At 46.8% G+C, this 20596-nt stretch overlaps 1 protein-coding gene across 3 annotated transcripts in view; it reads left to right on the top strand.

Moving 5' to 3' along the window:
- Nucleotides 1-20596, top strand: part of Gata4 (GATA binding protein 4) — a 71987-nt gene that overhangs the window by 42847 nt on the left and 8544 nt on the right. The gene's annotated exons all lie outside the window — the stretch shown is intronic.

Genomic DNA, 20596 nt, shown 5'->3' with positions numbered 1-20596 from the left:
TCTCTCTAAGAGATGTGTGGACTGTTTTTAAAAATATAACCCAAGTGCCATATTATCACTTTGAAACAAATTAACTGTCACTTTTTAAAAATCACTAAATATCCAGTGCACAAATTTCCATTTGTCTAGTTCTTTCTTGTTAAAATTAGTATCTCAGTGACACTGTAAGTTGTCTCTGTTGATAATGACTCTTAAGTGTCTTTTTAGTCTCTAGGTTTCTTTAATTTTCTTGTCATATGTTTGCCAAAAAATCAAAGCTTTTCCTGGAGAGCCTCCGGAGACTGGATCTTGTTGTGTGTCCTTGTCCCGTTTTTCACGTAAACCTGCAGTTGGAAAACTGAGCCTAATCAGGTGCAGGTCTGCACTGCCATTGAGTGCTGTGGGCTGGATCCATCGTTTCGCGAGAGTCACAAACGGTGCTATTATAATGCTTTCATTCCTTCTTCATTTATTAGCTGAATTCTTTATAACAACAAACAGATTTCAACTTATAGAATATTTGCTTGTCCTGAGGTACAGTTTGGGTAGAACAGTCAGGATAAATGCTTGCTGTTTTCACTTTACTTTTTCATTTTCAAAATAATAAGTCTGTTTCCTAGCATCCTGTGTTAGTCAGCCTTCTGTTGTATCACCCATACTTGGGAGCTGTGCTCCCCTGTCCAGCAACTGGCTCCCTTGTAGGGGCAGTAAGGAGCCAGAGAAGGAAGACCTTAAGATCAGGCAGAGGAGTTTGGGCTTTGTGAATAGAGGGCAGGTGCAACTAAAGCTTCCAGGTGGGATTATGTGCACAGCGGGGGAGAAGGGTGTGAGACCAGCAGCTGGTGTGGAGGCTGAGGCAGGTTCAGCGGGAGGCATATTCAGTGGGGCAGGCAGCAGAGTGTCTAGCCTGGCAGTAAGTGATGGCGGTGGAATAGAAGGAAGGGCACAGGGAAATCTCCAGGGCAAACTGGGTATGAAGACCACAGTCAGTATGTTTCTCTTGGCCATAGGGTGGGGAGGATGAGCCGCGGCAGCATGTGTGAGACCCCTTCCTGTGCCTCTGCATCTCCAGTTTATGCGTTCTGGGGATGGGTCATTGACACTACTGCCCAGGACTGGTCCCTGCATTGGCTGAATTTCCTTTGGATCCTGGGCTGTCCTTCCCTGTTGTCATGGAAAGTGTAACTCCTGTCACTGGGAAACCCTCTACTTGGCCTACACGAGGGTGGGGTGAGGAAGGGGCATATGCTATAGAAATGGGACCCTGTATCATGGTGAATCCTGTACTCAGAGGTTGATGCGTATGTGGCCCTGGCCAGTGTCACCTCACTTCTGTGGGATTCTGCTGCCCCTTCAGGGACTCAGACCCATATTTTCCCAGGTGCTTAACTTATTGGGTTGAAAATGTTTGCAGGAACTTTTGAATGAGGAGCTGAGTACTTTTTTTTAAAAATAGATTGTAGAAATTAAAAAATAATTTTTCACTTCCCAGTCCAATTCATACCTCCTTCTTGGCCCACGGACAGGGAATCTGACTATGCGCCTGGTGTCCAGCAGTCTTCCTGGTTGATGGCACAGGCTGGGGAAAAATGGCCCTTCTGGGGAGGCCAATGTGGCCTCTTTTTTTACAGGTTTGTTACTGGGAGAACAAACTACTGTATTTCTGGTAAGTCCCTTGGCATTAGGCCTGGGCGAGTCTTGGTCTTGTTGGGATGGCCAGGATGAGAGGAACTTCCCAGCCTGGCTCTGGACTCTACAGGTTAGGATTACCTCTGTCATGGTGCTTAGGAACATGCACCTGGAGCCCTGGCTCTCAGGAAGGGCTGGACTATCTGCATCTGACTGTCCATCTTTTCTTTCTACCTCATAATTCTATAACGGCTTCTTATGCAAGCTCTCTGTCTCTTGTTCTCTCTCAGTGGACTGTGGAAGAACTGGAAGCAGAAAGGGGCTGTATCAAAGACCACAAGGTCACACTGTATCTTAGTAGCTAAGAGCAGGGCAGAAGGTGGAACTTATAAATGTCTGAACACTGAGGTTAGGTTTCTCATCCGAATCTCTGTGGGCATCTCTGCCGGCAGCTTCACACATGTCTCCAGGCAGAATTCCTGAGAATAAGCCCACGGTCCTTCACCAAGCCAGTCTTTTTATTTGGATTATCATTCTGGAGACTGCACGTGTTTCTAGGGCAGGAATTAGACCTTACTTCATTTGGGGGTCTGTAATACAATTGCCTAGGAAATTTCAGATAAATGTCCATTAACTAAAAAGATAAAGTCTAGGATTCATCCTAAAGCAGATGCTTTGGTCCCATGTTTGTGCTGTATGAATGGCTCTACCAAGTCACTTCCAAGGGAGGAGAGGATCTGTGCTTGTGAAAGGGGCCCCTAAGGCACAAGTTCAGAGATGAGACTGTCTGGATCCTTGGTCAGTTTCACAGGGAGAGGAACCCTGAAGAGAGGTGGCGGCAGATTGAAGGAGTGTAAGAACTCTGCAAAGGCGCCACAACCCAAGCTACGAGGCGAGCGAAGAGCATGAACTGCCCTGGCACTTTCTCAAATGTAATAGAAGGAGACAGGGCACCTGGAGGTGGGACCAGCTCTTTGGGCGAGATGGGTGGCCAGGAGCTTATCGTTGCCTCTGTCTGAAGCCCTGAGAAGGGGAGACAGCCCCCAGGGCAGTGAGGACATGCTATGAGGGCAGAGGAGGGACTCTGCAGAGCTGGCTTCCAATAAAGGTGGGGGTGGGTACAGGTGTGTGGGCAGCAGCAACACACCAGTGACAGAAGGAAGCTGAGAGGAATGGTTATATGCTCCAGTGTGCTCACCTGTTTAACTTTGTCGAAAAGTCCTGGGCCCATTCCTTTGTCCCAAGCTGCCCTGCTGAGCCAGAATGGTGCCACCTTAGCCTTCCAAAGGATCTCCCTAACCGGGTGCATTGGTGTACACTGTAATCCCAGTGACTCTGAAGGCTGAGACAAGAGAATCGCAAGTTCAGTGTCAGCCTCAGCAACTTAGTGAGACCCTGTCTCAAAATAAAAAATAAAAAGAGCCAGAGGATGTACATAGCTCGGTGGTAAAGTGCCCCTGGGTTCAATCCTCAGTACAAAATAAATAAATAAATAAACAACAGGAAAAAAAAATAGGGCTCCTGCAAAGCCTTTACCTCCTGCCAATGTTCTGGGCCTAGAGCCAGATCTGCTCCAGTCTCTCCCTGCCAGTTTATAGAGAGCTGGAGTTTTTACCCAGCAAGCTTCTCCTGTCCTGCTGAGCACACAAGTCCACTGCTTTTCTGTTCCTTTGTGGAGCAAGGTCCCGAGCTCCTTAGCCTCTCAAGAGACCTGGAGAGAGTTGTCACTGCTCTCAGCCTCATCATAACAAACGCGTAGGAGCTCAAAGAGCCCCTGTAGACACAAACTCTCCGTCCGATGTGTTTAAAGGGTGTAAGTGCCTGTTGATTTTGAAGGCTAGTCTCTCCCTGCCTGAAGTGCTTCACAGAAGTGACAAGACACTCTCCTTTGGGGAATGTTGATATTAAGTTTCCTGCCCCGTGTAAACACAACTCCAGGAATGGCATTAATAATGGGGACCCTGTCCCTGAGCAGAGCTGTGGGGCCAGAGTGGGTGGTGGGGAGCAGGAAGAAGAGGGAGGGGAGCACTGGCCAAATGGACCATAGAACTATCTGCGCACTAAAGGGTGGACCCATGAGCCAGGCTCCCTTGGGCTTCTATTCCTCACTGGGACCTGCAGCGTTTTATTGTTAGGCAGCTGAGAAAGGAGAGGAAGGAGAGTCTTGTGGCTGAGGAGCCAGTTCAGGTAGAGACACCTCATCTAAAATTCTGACTTCTTCTTATCCCAGTTTTCGCATCAATAAAATTGAATAGAGGGCTGGAGATGTAGCTCATTGGTAGAGCACTTGCCTAGCATGCACAAGGGTGGGTTCTATCCCTAGTACTGAAAACAAATTTAAATAGAAATTGCTTTTTTTGGGGGGGGTTATTATACTAGTGTTAATAGGCATAATTCATGGCATGCAGTTTCTATATGTGTTAGCCATCAGTCACTAGAGGAGATGTTATTTAAAATAGGATCTTTTTGGTTCCACTAATAAAGGGTTAGGGTGTAGAGAAGTCTGCCAGGATGAACCAATGAGGGTTTTGTGTATGCATTAGAATTTGCCTGGGCATGGTGGTACACACCTGTAATCCCTCAATTGGAGTGTGTGCTGAGGCAGGAGAATTGCAAGTTCAAGGTCAGCCTCAGTAACTTAGTGAGACTCTGTTTCAAAAAAAAAAGGTGGGGGTGCTGGGGTTGTGGCTCAGTGGTAGAGCACTATGCCTGGCATGCATAAGGCACTGGGTTCAATCCTCAGCACCTCATATAGAAATACTAAATAAAGGTATTGTGTCCACCTACAAATATATATATTATGTAAAGAAAGAGGCAGGGTCGGGGCAGGGCTGGAGATATAGCTCAGCAGTAAGTTGGACAGCATCCCTGGGTTCAATCTCCAGTACCAAAGGTTTTTTTTTGTTTTGTTTTGTTTTCTTTGAATTAGTCCACATGCAGGGAGCAGGGTGATGGACTTACTGTCTATAATTCCTTCTTCATGGGGGGATACGTGGATGTAAGCAGAAGCTAACTGGGATTATAAAGGCCTGAAGAATGATTTTTTTAAAAAACTTTAGAACATTGTAAAGATCCTCCCAAGGGAATTGGGACCAGTTGTCCACCTCCAGTAAGGTCTGAACAAAAGGAAGATGAAGTGCCTTGAGCGGAACCAGAAGGCAGCAGGACGGTGTGGTTCAGCCGTGGGTGTGTGGGTTCCCAGCAAGCCCTCTCCAGGCTGGACCGTGGGACTCTGACAGGGAGGGGGACCTCCTTCCAGCTCGCACTGCTTCAGGGGAGGCTTTTCCAGGCTCCAGGTCAAGCAGCGCTGATGGTGAATGTCCTCATGGTGCCAAGTGTGTTTGCTGAAAAGGTTGAGGCAAGTCTTCTGCCTCGTGAACTTCTTCCTTGGAATGCACCTGACCCCCGGTGGCTGCTGGGTTCTGAGCAGATCTGGAGGACCTGAAGATGGGGGGAGGGCTCCTTATCAGTTGAGTGGTTGGGGTTTTTAAGAAAATCACTGAACCTGAGTTTTCTATCACTGATGTTTTTGAATCAGGATCCAGTTTTCTGGTGCCTCTGTCTCCACTGCAGGTGTGGTCTGGACTTGCTGACCACCTTGGAGGAGCCACAGGGGCCAGTCTAGGCCTCAGTTCCTTGGTCACTTTTAATGAGTGAATTGGAACCAGCTGCCTTTTAGCCAGTGGCTCCTTCCAACCCTGCATCTCGGAGAGTCAGGAGGGAAAAGACTGTGAGGGGAGGTTCTGACAGCACTACCAAGAAGAGGGACAGAGTGTGCACAGGAGGAACAGAGGTTTGATGGCCATATGAAAGGGCCCAAGGATAGCAGGCTGGCAGAGGGACAGGCATGAGAATGACGCTGGCGAGACCCTCAGGCCTTCGCTGGGCTGCTGGCTGAGCACGCTTCGGGTCTGTGGTGCTCCCTGCTGTCCTTGGCATGGCGTCACTTATTCCCAGGTGACTGTCACTGGGGCAGGAGTTGCAGTGTCTACTGGCAGGTGAAGAAACCAAGGTTAAAAGAACCTGCCCAAGACCACCAAAGGGCTGGCATGGTGGTGCCCAGGCCAGCCTGATCTCCTGGCCGATGCCCTTCTCACTCCCTCGTGTCAGCTGCCCCGGGAGTTTCCCTGGCTGGATCAGCAAATGGGAGCCGCAGTGGTTTGACTGGTTTATTTCACTGCTACATTTATTCATAATATTCTACAAAAGGATGGATACATTAGTGATTGAGAAGAAAGATTTATTGGTTGAAGAGAGAGAGAGAGATAATAGACAAAAGGTGGAAACAACCCAAGTATCCATCAATGGATAAATGGATGAATGGTAGTGTTATATAGTCACAGTGAAATATTATTCAGCCTTTAAAAAGAAGGAAATTCTTGACATATGCTGCAATATGAATAGACCTTGAGGATATTGTGTTAAGTGAATAACTTGCAAAAGGATAAGTATTATGTGATCTCTTCATGAAGTATGATCAGGAGTCAAATTCATAGAGCTAGAAAGAAGGTGAGCTGCCAGATGTTGAGTCTGGGAATGAAGAATTGGTAGACGCAGAGTTTGCAATTTTGCAAGGGGAAAAGCATTCTGGAGAATATGAGAATGTACAAGCTACCTTTGAACTGACATTTGAAGATGGTTAAGGTGGTAACTATTACCTTATGTATATATTGAAGTAATTTTAATATTTTAATAGAATGCAAAAGCTTAGTCAGACAGCAGACTATTGTTCTCTAAGACCTCAATGCGGCCCGGGTTCAATCCTCAGCACCACATGCAAATAAAGATGTTGTGACTGCCGCAAACTGAAAAATAAATATTTAAAAAAAAATTAAAAAAAAAAAAGAGTTGATAAAAATGTCCCTCCAGAATTCATTCTAGGATGTTTTTTCTGGCTTCTCAGTTTTTGTTTCCTTCCGTCTCAGTTATCCTGCTATCACAGCACAGCTGATCTCTAATTAAAGAGTTTTCCTTGTTAGGGAGGTGGAAAATGGAATGTGCCCCATGCAACTAGCCCAATTTTGATATGTGAATTTATTATGTTTCACAATTCATATTAAAATATTGCCCGGTCCCCCCTTGCAGTGCTGGAGATGGAGCCAGAGACTCCTGCACACGAGGTGAGCTACATCACCAGCCCCTCACTTTAAAATCTTAAAGCATTTTTTATAATGAAGTGAATATATTTTAAAATTTCCTTTGGAATGAAAATCAAATTGGAATCTATCTTAATCTGTGGGGGAAAAAAAAAGATTGCTGTATCTGCTTCACACTTGTCCTGTGATCCCTGTCCAGTAAGTGAACTTGACTTGGAAAAGGACAGATTGAGCTGGGAGATGTTTTCTCATCAAACTGCTCCAGGAGTGCTGGCCGCCTAGGGGGCCTCAGGGAGAGGAGGAGAGGCTGAGAGTCAGGCTCTGAGGCCCCGTGGTGGAAAAGCTGTGCTCCATCTGCTGTACATGTGATTTGTACGTGCTTGCTGGGCTAAAGAGTTCTGAGGCTAGAGCCCAAAGGAGAAACTAAGTGAACTTTTAAAAAAGTATAAAATATACTCTGATGTCTGTTAGCTTCAAATTTGGTTTAGCACCAGTTTTAGTCAGCTTTTTATCACTGTGACCAAAAGACCTGAGAAGAGCAACATAGAGGAGGAAAAATTTATTTAGGGCTCACAATTTCAGATGTCTCAGTCCATAGATGGCCCACTCCATAACTCTGGGCACAAGATGAGGCGGCACATCATTGTGGAAGTGTGGAGGAGGAAAGCAGATCAGGACATGGCAGACAGGAAGCAGAGAGCCCTCTGCTCACCAGGGACAAAATATATATTCCATAGGCTTGCTCCCCGTGACTTACCTCCTCCAGCCACACCCTACCTGCCTACAGTTACCACCCAGTTAATTCATATCAATGGGTCACTCCACTGCTTAGGTTATGTCTCTTGTAATCTACTTCATTTTACCTTAGAACATTCTTGTATTGTCTAAAACATGAGCTTTTTGGATACACCTCATTTTTAAACCGTAACAGCACCAAAACAGTTTGGGAGAAAAGTATGAGATACTGTCTAAAGAGCTAAACGATATTCCAAAGCAAAGAAAAAGAAAAGATGATTAAGTGCCATATGAACCCCTGGAAACACTCTGTAGGTCTGGGATAGCCGAATTTGAGGAGTGGGTGGGGACTTCTTGGGAAAGACAGCAGAGGAAAGGGATGCTCTCTCCTCTTCCTCCTTGAAGACCACCACACCAGGTGAAAAGAACCATGAAATAAAGTAAAATTTCATCTTTAGTGAAATTAGGAAACACCCCATACCCCCATCTTGGAAATCCTGCCAGATGTAATAGAAATTCAGGCTCCATTGAGGAAAAGACTTTGAAAGCTAGTTCACACTTCTTAGTAAGTAAACTTCCCGGTTGATAAAGTGAATGAGATTGGAAATGCAGTGGCAATGTTCTTATTACTGTAGATGAAATAATGGTCAACTCAGCAAATAGATACGTAAGATCTGTACGGAAAAAGCTATAAGCCTTTCCTGAAGGGCATAAAAGAAGACAAAATAAGTGGGAAAAGATGTTATATTCTTGGATTGGAAAGCTTCACAATATTCTTTAATCCAAAAATTTCCAGACACATCTAGAAATTAAATGCAGTCCCAGAAAACATCCCAACAGGATTTCTTAAATGCAACTTGTCAAGTTGATTGTAGTATTTATATGGACAAGTTATTGTATAAAAATAGCCAAGATAATGTTTAAAAAGAAAACTTAAGAAAAAGGAACTTGCCTTATCAGAAATCAAAACAAACTAAAGAGGTACTGGCACAGCCACTAATGCAGCGCTGTTCATTACAGCCCTGTTGTATGTAGCAGTGAAAAATGACTTGCTGGAACACAGCCAAGGCGTTAGGAATGGGGAAGCCATGGTGAAAAAGACTGGCATTAACGTGGGGTCCTTTCAGCTATCAAGAAGAGCTAAACAACTGTGGGAATTATGGAGTACAATGTAAATGTTATGTACCTTTACAATGTAAAACTAATACATCCTCTTACAAGAGGGAAGTAGATCTGTGCTGATATGGAAGAATATCCCAGTAAATGGGCTCTCAAGGGGAAATTGTGTGCAGAAGAGTACATGTGGCATGATCCCCTTTCAGGTCACCACATATGGCTGCTCTTCCCTTCTTGGGGTAAGATTTTATCCCCCACCCTGATGACATTGTCTTGGCTCTTGACCTGTCATATGGACTTGAAGTTACCGTGCAACCTCCAAGCAGAAGCCTTGAGAGTCACACTCTGACGTCACTTTCTGCCCCTGCCACAAAGTTGGCAAGACCCACATAGGGTTTCTCTTTCAACCTGAATCCCAGAATGAAGCGTGCACACATAACAGAATTACAGCCAACTTAAAGCCGACACTTAATGTGAACAGCACAATAAGTACATCCTCAATATCATAAGCCATCGAGATTTGGGAGTTGTTACAGCCTAAGATAGCAACTGCTCTTATGTGTTGTCAAACAGCACCAAGAGCAAGCAGGAGGATTTTATTATGTACTTTTGAACATGGCTATAGCAAGCCTAATATATTCAAGAGGATCTTTTCTGTATTTGTGTATAAATATTCTTGTTGAAGAATTGCTGTTACAGCAAACATTGAAAATGACCAGAATACACATCAGTGTCTTAGTTTGGTTGCTATAAAAGAACACCACAGACTGAGCAGTTTAGCAACACGTTTATTTCTAACAGTTCTGGGCTCTGGGAAGTCTAAGGCACTGGCATATTTGGTGTCTGGTGGGGGCCCTGTTCCTGGTTTGTAGGTGGTAATTTTCTTTTATCCTCACACGAGGTGAGAGAGAAAACTCTTAGTCTCTTCTTGTGTGAGCACTAATTTCACTCATGAGTGCTCCACCCTCATGACCCAATCATCTTCCACAGCCTCCCCCTCTCAGTGCCATTATATAGGGGGTTAGGATTTCAATACGTGAATGGGGGACACTGACATTCAGTCCATCACGACAAAAAGTTATAGGTTAATATATGAAAAAACTAAAAATGCCAATAAAGTAGGTCCACATGTATCAACATAATTAAAACTCAGAGACATAATAATAGGCAACAGGAGATTGGAATGATTATCTGCAATGTTTTGTTTATTTAAAAATACCTGAAACAGCTGGGTGTGGTAGTGCATGCCTGTAATCCCAGCTTCCAGTGGGGGCTAAGGAAACAGGATAACAAGTGTGAGGACAAGTGAGACCCTGTCTCAAAAACACAAACAAAAACAAAACAAATCTAGGATGTAGCTCAGTGCTAGAGCATCCCTGGGTTCAAACTCCAGCACCGCAACATACATGTACGCAGACACACATAACCCTAAAACAGGGGTTGAGGGTATAGCACAACCCCCAGCACCCAAAACAAAAAAGAAAACTGAAGCAAATGTGGAAAAGTGTGAAGATTGGGCAAAGCTCAGTGGTGGGCTCATGAGTGCTTGTTATACATTCTCTTTTTCTCAAGTGACTAAAATAGTTGATATATTTATTTTAAAATGAAGTTTGTAAATTTAATATAGTGTGAAGGCACTGATGTAAAGTTAAAAAAATCCACAAAATAATGCTTATGTTGTTCAGGGGTTGTATTTATATATGTGTGTGTTAAAGTATGAGAATGAACTGGGAAGTTATATACTAAATCCAAAATAGTGGTTTGATAGGAGATAGCAAAGGGGAAGCAAGAGGATTGTTATATCATCCTTTGCACTTTTCTGTAATTTAAAAAATTCTAAAAATAAAAATTGCAATTAGTGAAATAGATGTCTGGAAAAACAGAAAAACTGTTAGCACTGTTGTCTCTGGGGAGGGGATGAGGGTGACGGTAGACTTTTTTGTTTCATGTGACATTCTTCTAGATCCTTTTGAGTTTCTATACCCGCTATGAATTATATAATCTAACTGTAAGTCAAGGGAGGAAAACTCACAGCATGTAAGGAAGAAGAGTCCGCGCCAGGTCACACGGCTGCAGAAGTGGGAGGCTCGAGGCTGCCTTTCCCAGTTACTTGGGGTTGGGGAGAGGAGCCCATGAGAAGTAGAGTAGCAATCGGTGAACTTTCCCCCTCTGATTGCTTGTGGAACTGGTTCTGGGGAGGCCCCTGCCTTTCAGTGTGGGAAGTGTGGTTTCTGATAAAGAAGTAATGGATAGACTTCTTCACCTCAATGGTAGGGAGCCCTGAGTGACACTTTGTTGCTCGCGGTGCCCTCTAGGGGTAGGAGGACCCTCCTCTAGGGCGTTTGCCTACGAATATATGGAACACAGTGTTGGAGAAGAGACTGGGTCTTTCTTTAACCAGTCAGCTGCAGTCCTCAGCCCTTCTGTTAGACTAACTCAAATAACAAAGGGTTTTTCAGCTTTAAAAACAAGCTAGCGACAGAAAAGCCACCAGTAGAAGAGGTAAAGATCCAGCATTTGATCTGATATTAATCAGGATAATTTTCAAACTAGGAAGGGCCTTGATCGTCTGTGTAACACTCTCATTCACAAAGATCACCAGAGTGGAAAGGCAAACCGTGAACTGCTCAGGGTGCATTGCCAAGAGAGGCTGGCTCCCGGCTCTGGGGAATGCAGTCCTTATCCTTATTTTCTGTTCACCGTACCCAGAGCTGAACAGAGTCTTGCCAACTAGCCTTAGATTGCACGTTGCATGCACAAAGCTTGCAGGGTGGCAGAGCTAGTGGATTAGCAAGAGAAGAAGATGTAAAGTGGCGGCAATTGGAGCTTAACCCTGGTTTGATTAAGTAATCCACGAAAACCCCGAGAGGGGAAAACAGTCCCCATGGATAGATTCCTATCCCTTGCTCCCCTCCCCTTCTGAAAGGCGTAAATCTGCCCTGAAATGCCCTCCCTAGCATTTGGGCAATAAAGAGGTCACATTATATCTCCATAAATCTCCCTGCTGGCTGGCTGGCTGCTGCCATTCCCCAGGCCAACAGGAAGTTGTTTCCTCCTGACAGCCGCCGCCGAGGGCCTGGAAGGAAAGGGCTTTCCCTGCAGACCATTGTCTCATCCCCCAGGGAGCTGCCCTGGCAATTTGTTCAGTGTTTCCGTCCATCCTGCCAGCCTGTGGCAAGATGGACAGGGCGTGCAGAGGCAAGCGGCCACCCTGGCCTGGCTGCAGCCACCTCCACAAAGCTTCGTCTTGGGCTTCTAATAAATAAAAGGAGCCAGGACCACGTGCATGGGTGTAACTGAGCAAAACTGGGCATTAGAAGCTGCCACAGGTGGCTGCCCATGCCGTGTATGGGGCTCCCTGGAACTAGGAACTAGGGAACCGTGAGAGGTGGCAATGGGTTGGCGACTTTAGGAGCAGAGTAGGGTGGAGAACCCACTTGGAAAATGGGTTCCATTTTCCTGTTTGGGAAATAAGATAGGAGATATGATGCTCTTATGGAAAAATCAGAAGATGGAACTTTCCTGCCTTTATTTAATATATCTCAGCATGAAATGGGGATGACACTAATCCATGGCATATTTATTTGCTTTACTGAACATGTAAAATAATTATTTATTGCACATTGGAAATAAATTCTCATAGTACAAAAAACACTTGAGTGTGTATAGTGCAGAGTACCCTGAGCCACCAAGTGCTTCCCTGAATTATCTGTTTCTTGTCTGTCCTCCTGGAGATATTTTTTGTATATACAAACAACTCCATATGGAGGTTTTTCTCCCCTTCTTTTCCTGAGGGGTGTCATCTGTGTTGGTCTGTACTTTGCTTCTAGGGTTTTACAGCATATATTGGAAAGTTTTCCCTTTCAGGACCTGAAGCTCTTCATTCTTTATGGCTACGCAGTATACCTTGATTCCAGTTCCATACTGAAGAACACTGACATGTTTTTCCAGTCTTCCACTAATGCAAAAAGTGTCGCAGTGAATAAGTATCCTTGTACCGAAGCCTTTTTACACAGGTGTCTGTATTTGCAGGGTAAATACCTGAAAGTGGAATTTCTGCATCAGATGGCACATGCATTTACACTTTTGACAAGGTATAGCCAAATTGCCCTCCCATGGGCTGTACCATGTCACACTCCCCATGTATGCCCAGGGTGCTGGTTGCCCGACTCCCAGGGTACAACGAGATGAGAGAGGAAGGCTGGGAGAAGGTGTAGAGAGGGACAAGCTGGTGACTCAAGGAGCCAGGACCAGGGCCAGACTTTGTCCCCAGTGTGGATGACAGCAGCTCCTAAGTCCATTCTCGCAGTGCTGGGACTGCACCCTGTGTGGAGGGGCTTTCCTATTCCTTCTGTGGGGTGGGAAGAACAGTTGTTTGGGTTGCCACTCTGGAGGGGAGGCCCCTGGCCTCAGCGTGGAGGTGGTACTTTGTTGTTGTTTGTTTGTTTTTCTTTTTTTGTACTGTTTTGAGATGAGAGGGTCCCAGGAAATTGAAGAAAATAAAGTAGACATCTTTAACCTTCCAAGTTCGATGCAGGGATGCTTTTTTAATTACCTGGTTGCTAAATTAATTTAAATCATGTTACAGGAAGAGAAAATCTTAAGAACATAGTCCAATATGGTTGTCACTTTAAAAATCAACTCAAATTTTTGTACTTCTTATCTCAACTTCTTTTTCTTACCTGTTTCCCTATTATTGAGCATTTGGGTTTCCAGTATTTTGCCATGAAGGTCTTAAACATAAATATTTCCCCTTTAAAACACATATTCCAATGAATTATTAGAGCAGTTTGATTGCTTGAAAGAGTGGGCTGTTTTTTAGTGTAATGTGATGTCTCTCCCATATCCATCAATCTGTTACATACAGTTATATCCACGCACACATGACATAGGCACTGGTGTGTGCACGCAAACCTCTGACCTTGTGTAGATAGCTCTTGTAGCTTGCTCTGTCCAGGAGTAGGATTTCCAAGTGACCAGACTGCCAAGGAGGCTAGGAGCAGAGCCCATCCTGCCATCATTTCTGCTGCCTCCCGGACCCTCTGGGGTTTTGCTGAGATGGAGGGGTCATTGTGCATTGAGCTTGTGTTGTGTGCACACACCGCAGGTGGCGTGACCCAGCTGAGACCAATGCGGTGCCAGAGAGGGCGGGGAATGGGTCACTGACCTTCACAGGAGTGTAGGTGAGTCACTTACCTTCTCTGGACCTTGGTGGCCTCTTCTGAATGTTCATGGAGTTGCCCAAACATCACTTGAAGTTTGGGGACTATGTCACTATACTGCCCTCCAGAAGCAAACAGCCTCCACTGACATGAGCCCACGTTGGAAGGAGTGGAGAAGGGCAGAGCTGGCCAGGAAGTGGCTCACTGGACAAGGAGGAGACAGCAAGCCCCTCACCCGCTGATGCCCCATCAGGGCTCTCTTGGCTTAGCTCAGCCATGACCATAGCCTGACGCCCCAGGAGCTAGGAGGTATCAGCACCAGTGTAGAACCCAGCATTAGGCGCACCTCCGTGCACCTCATTCCTGGCATCCTGCAAGCATCTTGTCTGGGGGTAGTAGAGGCACGTTCTTGGACACCACAGTGCTTTTCAGAGCAGTGGGGTAGTCTCTGTCCATCGAGGACTTGTTCTGTGCAGCATTGGCTGTCTATGATACAATCATGGCGGAGGCTCAGTGTGAATCCTAGAGCCCCAAGACACTTCCCCTGGAGCTCCTGACTGACCCTGCAGTTCACAGGGAAAGCCGCAAGCTGTCACTGTATCCCCACGTGGGGATTACTGACAGTCTTGAGATCTCATTTTGACAATGATGTGGTCTGAGAAACATTCCCTTAATAGGAGGGCTGCAGAGCATGGAAACAGATGTGCCCGCAGTTGCAGAGATCAGATGGGAAGCTGGTGTGCCTGGGGCCTGCACTTCTTTTGGCCCTCCTGACAAATGTCCTGTTGTGACTGAGTCTTAAACTACAGCCAGCTGCTGCCGCTGGAGAAAGAGCTGGGCCCTGGAAAGAGCCGGTGGCGTACTGCCTGTGTGGAAGAGACTGGCTGGCCGGTGGCCTTAGTCCCAGCTCTGCCATGTGGACTCCTGGTCCTGGCCAGACCTTATGCTTACCCGCATTCCTCCGTTGCCTCTCCTCTCCTGGGCCAGTCCCAGGGCTGATCCCACTGTGACACAGACCAGGTAGGGGCAGAAGTAGATATTTGGGAGCTGTTAGACCTTCCAAGGGAGGAGCAGCTGTTCCACAAGAGGAGAGACCAGGGCTCCCGTCAGCGACAGGCTGCACTTGCCTGCTGGAGTCTGGAAATGCTCTTGGTCTTGTAATCTGCAGGGCCTCTGCATGCCAGGGAGGGTAACTCTTGGAGATGAGCTACAGATTCTTCCCCAATCCTTTGTTCTTCCTCTTCCTGTCCTCCTCTGTTTGCCTCTCTCCCTCTCCCCCTCCCCCTTCCCTTTCCTTCCTTCTTGCTTCTGATGTTTCTCTTTCCTTCAGACTGTCTTGGCTTTTTATTTTGGAGCCCGAGTCATGTTTTGGGACGTGTGTCAGGCCTGCTGGCTCCCGGGCGCATGCCTGTGTTCTGTCCTTGGCAGCCAGAAGCAGGGCCCTGGCTCGGCAGAGCGACTCCAGCGCGGCCTGGCTGCACAGCCTCTCCTGGTCAGCTCGCTGGAGCTTCCAAAATAGGTGCTCTAACTCGGGGCTGAACCTGCGGAGCCGGGGCCCTCCCCTTGCGGCCTCCTGTCACAGGCATCTGCCGAGCTGACAAAGCCCAGAAGACATAAGGCTCTAGCGCTGCCAGAAAAACCTCGGGATTTGTTTGCACCTCACGCCCCAGACCCAGGCGCCAGCTGCAGGGATGGATCTGGGCCTGTCAGGAGATCCAGGCCCAATCTCTGGTGAACTTTGGATGTGACGTGGGGCTAGGGTTCAGCAAGGGACATTTAGGTGGGGTTAGGGACTTTGTTCTGAAGCCCCTTCATTCTGCAAGAAGTTCTCTGGGCAGGTGGCCCCCCTCTGCTCAGCCCAGGCAGGGTCTGACTTTTCCTAGAAGATTCCCCTCTGGGACCTCTGGTTCCTCCCAGTCTCTTTTGGGGCACTGAATAGCTGTCAGGGTGTTGTCATTGTGTGTATGGATCCTCCTTCCCTGCATAGATTACAGAGTGACCTAGGACAGCAGAAATAGGGGCAGGGGCTAAAGCCCAGGCCTGCTGCTGCTTGTCACAATGAATGGGATCATTTGTTGTGAGTTGTGTATTCCCGGCCCGTTGGCCTTGGGCAGAGGTTTTTGCTCCAACTTTTGTGTATGCCTATGTGTCCAGCACTTGTCACGGGGCACTGTATGGCAGACACAGGGCAGATGTTTGAGCTCTAGTGCCCCCGTCAGAAACCACATCAACTCCAAAGCCCAGCGTGGGAGGAGGGTCCCTCCAAAGTGGGCTCTGGCTCAAGATCCAGCTTTCCCAGCAAGTGGAATTCCCAAATGTATGCCACAGGGTAAGACCTGGCTTGTGGCACCTGTGTGTCAGGCTGGCACACAGTCACCTGGCACACAGCCAAGCTTACTGTCCAGCAGTCAGGAGACAAATCCTGCTTTGGGGCAGTGCCCAGAGGTATTGCCAGGCGAAGCCTGGTCTCCAATTCCCCTCTTCTCCCTCCCTTCCTCCTCTGCCTTGCCTCCTTGATCCTGACTTGCTTCCCTCTGAGAGTTCCTTGGGCAGAGTCCAAGGGTAGGTGTTGCCCATTTGGATGCAGGAGGTCAGAGAGAGGGGCAAGTCTGGGCCTTTGATGGTGTCAGTTCCCTGGGGAGTCAGGACTGGGATCCTTCAACCTACTGGATTCATTTTTCGTTCAGGCTCTTGAGTGGAGTTGTCTGTCATGATTCCTATGCCCATTGCACATTGGGAGACTGGATTCATTTCCCCCTTTTAAAATAATTTTTCTTTTCCTTTTTCCAGTACTAGGGATGGAATCCAGGGCTGGATAAGCACTCCACCACTGAGCTATGACCCAGCCCTAAAAAAAAAAATGTTTAGAGCAGGGCATGGAATGGCAGTGAGGAGTTAGATTCCATCCCTAATTCATTTTGAGCTTTTGATTGCTAAAATAATTGTTAATTGATACTTCCTGTGAGCGGCACACTATCAGTCTTGCTTCGGTTGGCTGTTTGCCTGCAGACTCAAACTGGGCCAAGCCTGGGAGCAATGTGCCATTCTGAGCATGGCCCGGATGGTTTGAGAAAAGGTCAGATTCCTAAATCTCCCAGCTCTTTTACCTATCCTCAGCCCTCCCCAAGCACCTGCACCGAGGTCTGTCCCTGATGGTCTTCCCTGCCTCCTGCCCCCTAGCCCCAGCCTCCCAACAATAATCCATCACCGTTATCTCATTGGGTGTTTGCAAAGCACTCTGCAGCCATTGTTGTAAGTTTTTCCTCTTATTTGCAAAGTGCTTTACAACTGTTATTAGGAGTCTTTGCTCCCCACTGGGTGATGCTGACCCACTTCCCAGGGTTAGGCTTCCACTGCCTCCCAAGTGGTTGGACCAGTTCCCCTGATGCCTGGTGCTGGGTGGTGGGTGGTGGGGCTGTCACCAGTCAGAGACATGCCACACCCTCACTCTTGCCCTCTGGGAAGTTCCTCCCAGTCCCCTTCCTGAGAAGGACTAAGAAGAGGTTGTTCCTACCTGAACTTTGTGCTGGCATGGGACTCACAGCCTGCCACCTTACTTCCCATAAGCAACAGGCTTTGAACTTTATTCTCTCCATTCTGCAGCCCAACAGAGAAATAAATATGTGTCTTAGTGTCAGTGTCAGATGTAAGAGGGTAAAACTGTCCCTTCCACATTTTAGATTGGGAGCTTGGGGTGATCTGTTTTCTGTTTTTTTTAAATTAGATTTTTAAAAACAGGCAGGCATGGCATTGCAGAATGGTGTTCCTGAAGAAGTGAAGTCCGTACTGTCTGACAGGAAAGGCTTTTTGGTGGTGGACTTAGCTGCCATTGCAGCGTCGGTGGGGTTTTATGTGCTGTTTTTCAGTTTAACGTTATGGAATCAGCATTTTCTTCTATAGCTATATTGTCTTTGTAATAACAATTTAAGTTTTTAATGTAACATTTCATTGAATGAGTTGGATGGCAAGATCTTGTAGTAGCACGCGTGGCGGCCTCTGCGGGCTTGGAGGTGTGTGGTGGGGGATTGGGGGTAGGGAGCTGACCGGTGCCTTGGGGAAGCATGCTCTTCACTTCCATGGCTGCTGCTTACCACCTGCCCTTCTGCCTGGGCTGGACATCCACACTTCCTATCCCAGACCAGCAGCATCTGCCATCAACTCCCAACTCGGATGAGGGTATATTCTGAAAATGGGTTGTGTAATCCTGTTACTCGTTATTGATATTGCCCAACTAGATACTAGTATTCTGAGAGCAAGGTGCCCTCTTAGCTCCTGTGACATCTATTGGCCTGCTTAAACAGCAGATGTCTGGTAAATATTTGTCAGTGGCAAATACATATTTGCCAACCTCCAATGACTTTACCTGACCAGTAAAATGGTTCTGACTGTGTAGCCCATTCTTTGAGGCAATCTTTGGGTTGGGTTCTTGAGGCAGGGAAGGTAGTAACCAGCAGAGAGGACACATCCCAAGATGGTTAGGTCCCTTGCAAAGATCCTGTCCCCCAGTGTAAAACAGTAAGTGTACAGAGAAGAATGGACCTCTCTTCCCCAAAGAAGAATAGACGATGGGATTTTTGACTATAGAGTTTAAATGAAGCAGAATGCGGGAAGAAGCTGGTCTGCTTGTCTTTAAAAGGAGCCAAGTGTAAATCTTTACCTGTGAGATCAACAGACTGAGATCCTTACGAATGAAATGAAAGAATGTCTGTGATTTTCTTAAAAATGACAGGATGAGGTGGAAAAGAGGGAGGAGGTTTAGAAGAGACAAGATTGGCCACAAAATGATCAGAAGCCAGATGGTCAAATAAGAGTTCGTTTTTTTAATATTTTGTTCAATTCTGAATACATTTACTTTTTCTGTAATGGAGAAAAGTGGAATAAAATGCTGCACTAGGTTAGGGCTGAAGAGGCCTCAGGCAAGGTTTAAGCTGGACTGGGGAGTCCTGGTCCAATTTTGAGACTGTAGTGCCATCTAGTGTCTATTGCCAGCAGAACGCTGGTATGGCCCGCTGGTGTCCCTCCTGTCTTGGTCCAAGGTTGGTCTGTGAACCCCTGGGCCTTCTATTTCCCTCACAGGGGGCCTGGGTCTGGACAGAGCAGTCCTGACAGGCCAAAGGCAAAGGCTGTGGAGGTGGCAATGATAGCGTTGGTCCAGGTGGGGGCAAGCCATGGACAGGAGTCACCTCGGAACGCATGACCTTGGTGGAGGGCCCTGAGTGTGACCCAGGTGTAAAAATAGCCTCTTGTGTGACGGCTGTGTCAGCGCCCTGGCCTGAGCAAACAGCCCCTCGCACCTGCACAGTGTTTACTTGGTGGGGACACAGCTACCTGTTTGCAGGTGCAAATGACTGTTTGTGTACCCAGAGTTGGGGGGAGGGCCCCTCATTCTCCTCCAGTCACATTCCCTTAGGGCTGGTAGCGGGGCCACTGAGTTAGTAAAATGTGCAGCCTTCGACCCAGGCTGGGCCTGAAGTGGAGAGAGATTTCACCGGGCATCCTGCCTCCCAAAGAAGTTCCCCTTTTCACTGGAGAATCCACCTTGCCTCTGGCAGCAGGACAAGAAAGATCTGAAGACCAAGGTGGCTGTGTTTAGGGACAGAAAATCAGAGAGCATGAAGTCAGTGGGACCTCTGCAAGTTCTGAGTCCGGCTTCCTATAGGATGGAAGGAGCGAGAACACTGGCCTAGCCTCTGTCGCCCAGGCAAGGAGCAGGGCCGTGTGAGGAATTGGTCACCTGTGGAATTCTATAGAACTGGAAGAGAAAGGGAAGTGACCCAGGACGGCAGCCTTCTGAGCCCATCTAACTTGCTCTGAGGTGCTATTGCTGGGAGTAAGCACCTTTATTTTACGTACCAGTAAATAAGGAAAGATTTCGAGGACACAGAAGATCATGCAGATGTATTAAAGTAGGGAAAATGAGAAAATAAAGTCTTTCCTGCAGAGGAATTTGAAAATTTCAAGAACTCAAGTAGAAATCAATTCCCTTTGACCTAGAAATTGTACTAGTAGCCGGGCATAGTGATGCACACCTGAAATTACAGTGACTTGGGAGGCTGAGGCAGGAGGATCACAAGTTAGAGGCCAGCCTGGGCAACTTAGTGAGACCCTGTCTTAAAAAGAAAATGCAAGTACTGAGATACAGTACTGCATAAAGTAAAGGGTAGCAGCGAGTGGAGGATTCTCCTTCTAGGAGAGTATCTGAAGGAATAACCAGGAATGTACAGATTTATGTACAAAATGAGCAATATTTACAACACAAAGATTGGTCACTGGACAAAGATTAATTATTGAATGATAGTAGTTAAAAGATAGCATATATATGTGATGAACTATTACACTGTGATACAAGGAGTTTATAAAGAATTTCTAATGTAGGAAAAAGATTCAAAGTTAAGTAGCCTGAACTCAATTACTCAAAAACATATGCCTCCTTTAAAACCTTGCACAGGATATAATAAAGCAAAATGATTGTAACACTGCATTATCTTTACAAATTTTGGTACTTTGTGATTCTCCTAATGTAAATATTTACTGTATTTGTATTCGAAGGGAAAAAACAATCTTAAATTTGAAAGAAAAAAAGGAGAGAAGTTTGAGCAGTCCTGGGTTAGGTGCGCCCTGGGTTGAAGACTCAGAGGGAGAGGGAGCTGGGCTGAGGTCTGGATGTGCCCCTCCCAGCCTTGGCAGTGGGCTTTGGCTTTCTCAAGAACGCCCTGCCAGCGCTGGGAGGGCTGGGAGCAGAAGCGCCCACTTCCCATGCAGCCTGGGACCCAGTACCCCAGGTGAAGGTCAGAGTGAGGAGGAGGAGGGCAGCCACAGGTGGTCTTCCTCTCCTCTCAAGGAGAAGGCGTCTTTCTGGGCTCTAGACTGTGGGATGGA

Source organism: Ictidomys tridecemlineatus, chromosome 14 (assembly GCF_052094955.1).
Source record: "Ictidomys tridecemlineatus isolate mIctTri1 chromosome 14, mIctTri1.hap1, whole genome shotgun sequence".
NCBI classification, from domain to species: domain Eukaryota; kingdom Metazoa; phylum Chordata; class Mammalia; order Rodentia; family Sciuridae; genus Ictidomys; species Ictidomys tridecemlineatus.
This window is presented reverse-complemented; position numbering and strand designations above follow the sequence as displayed.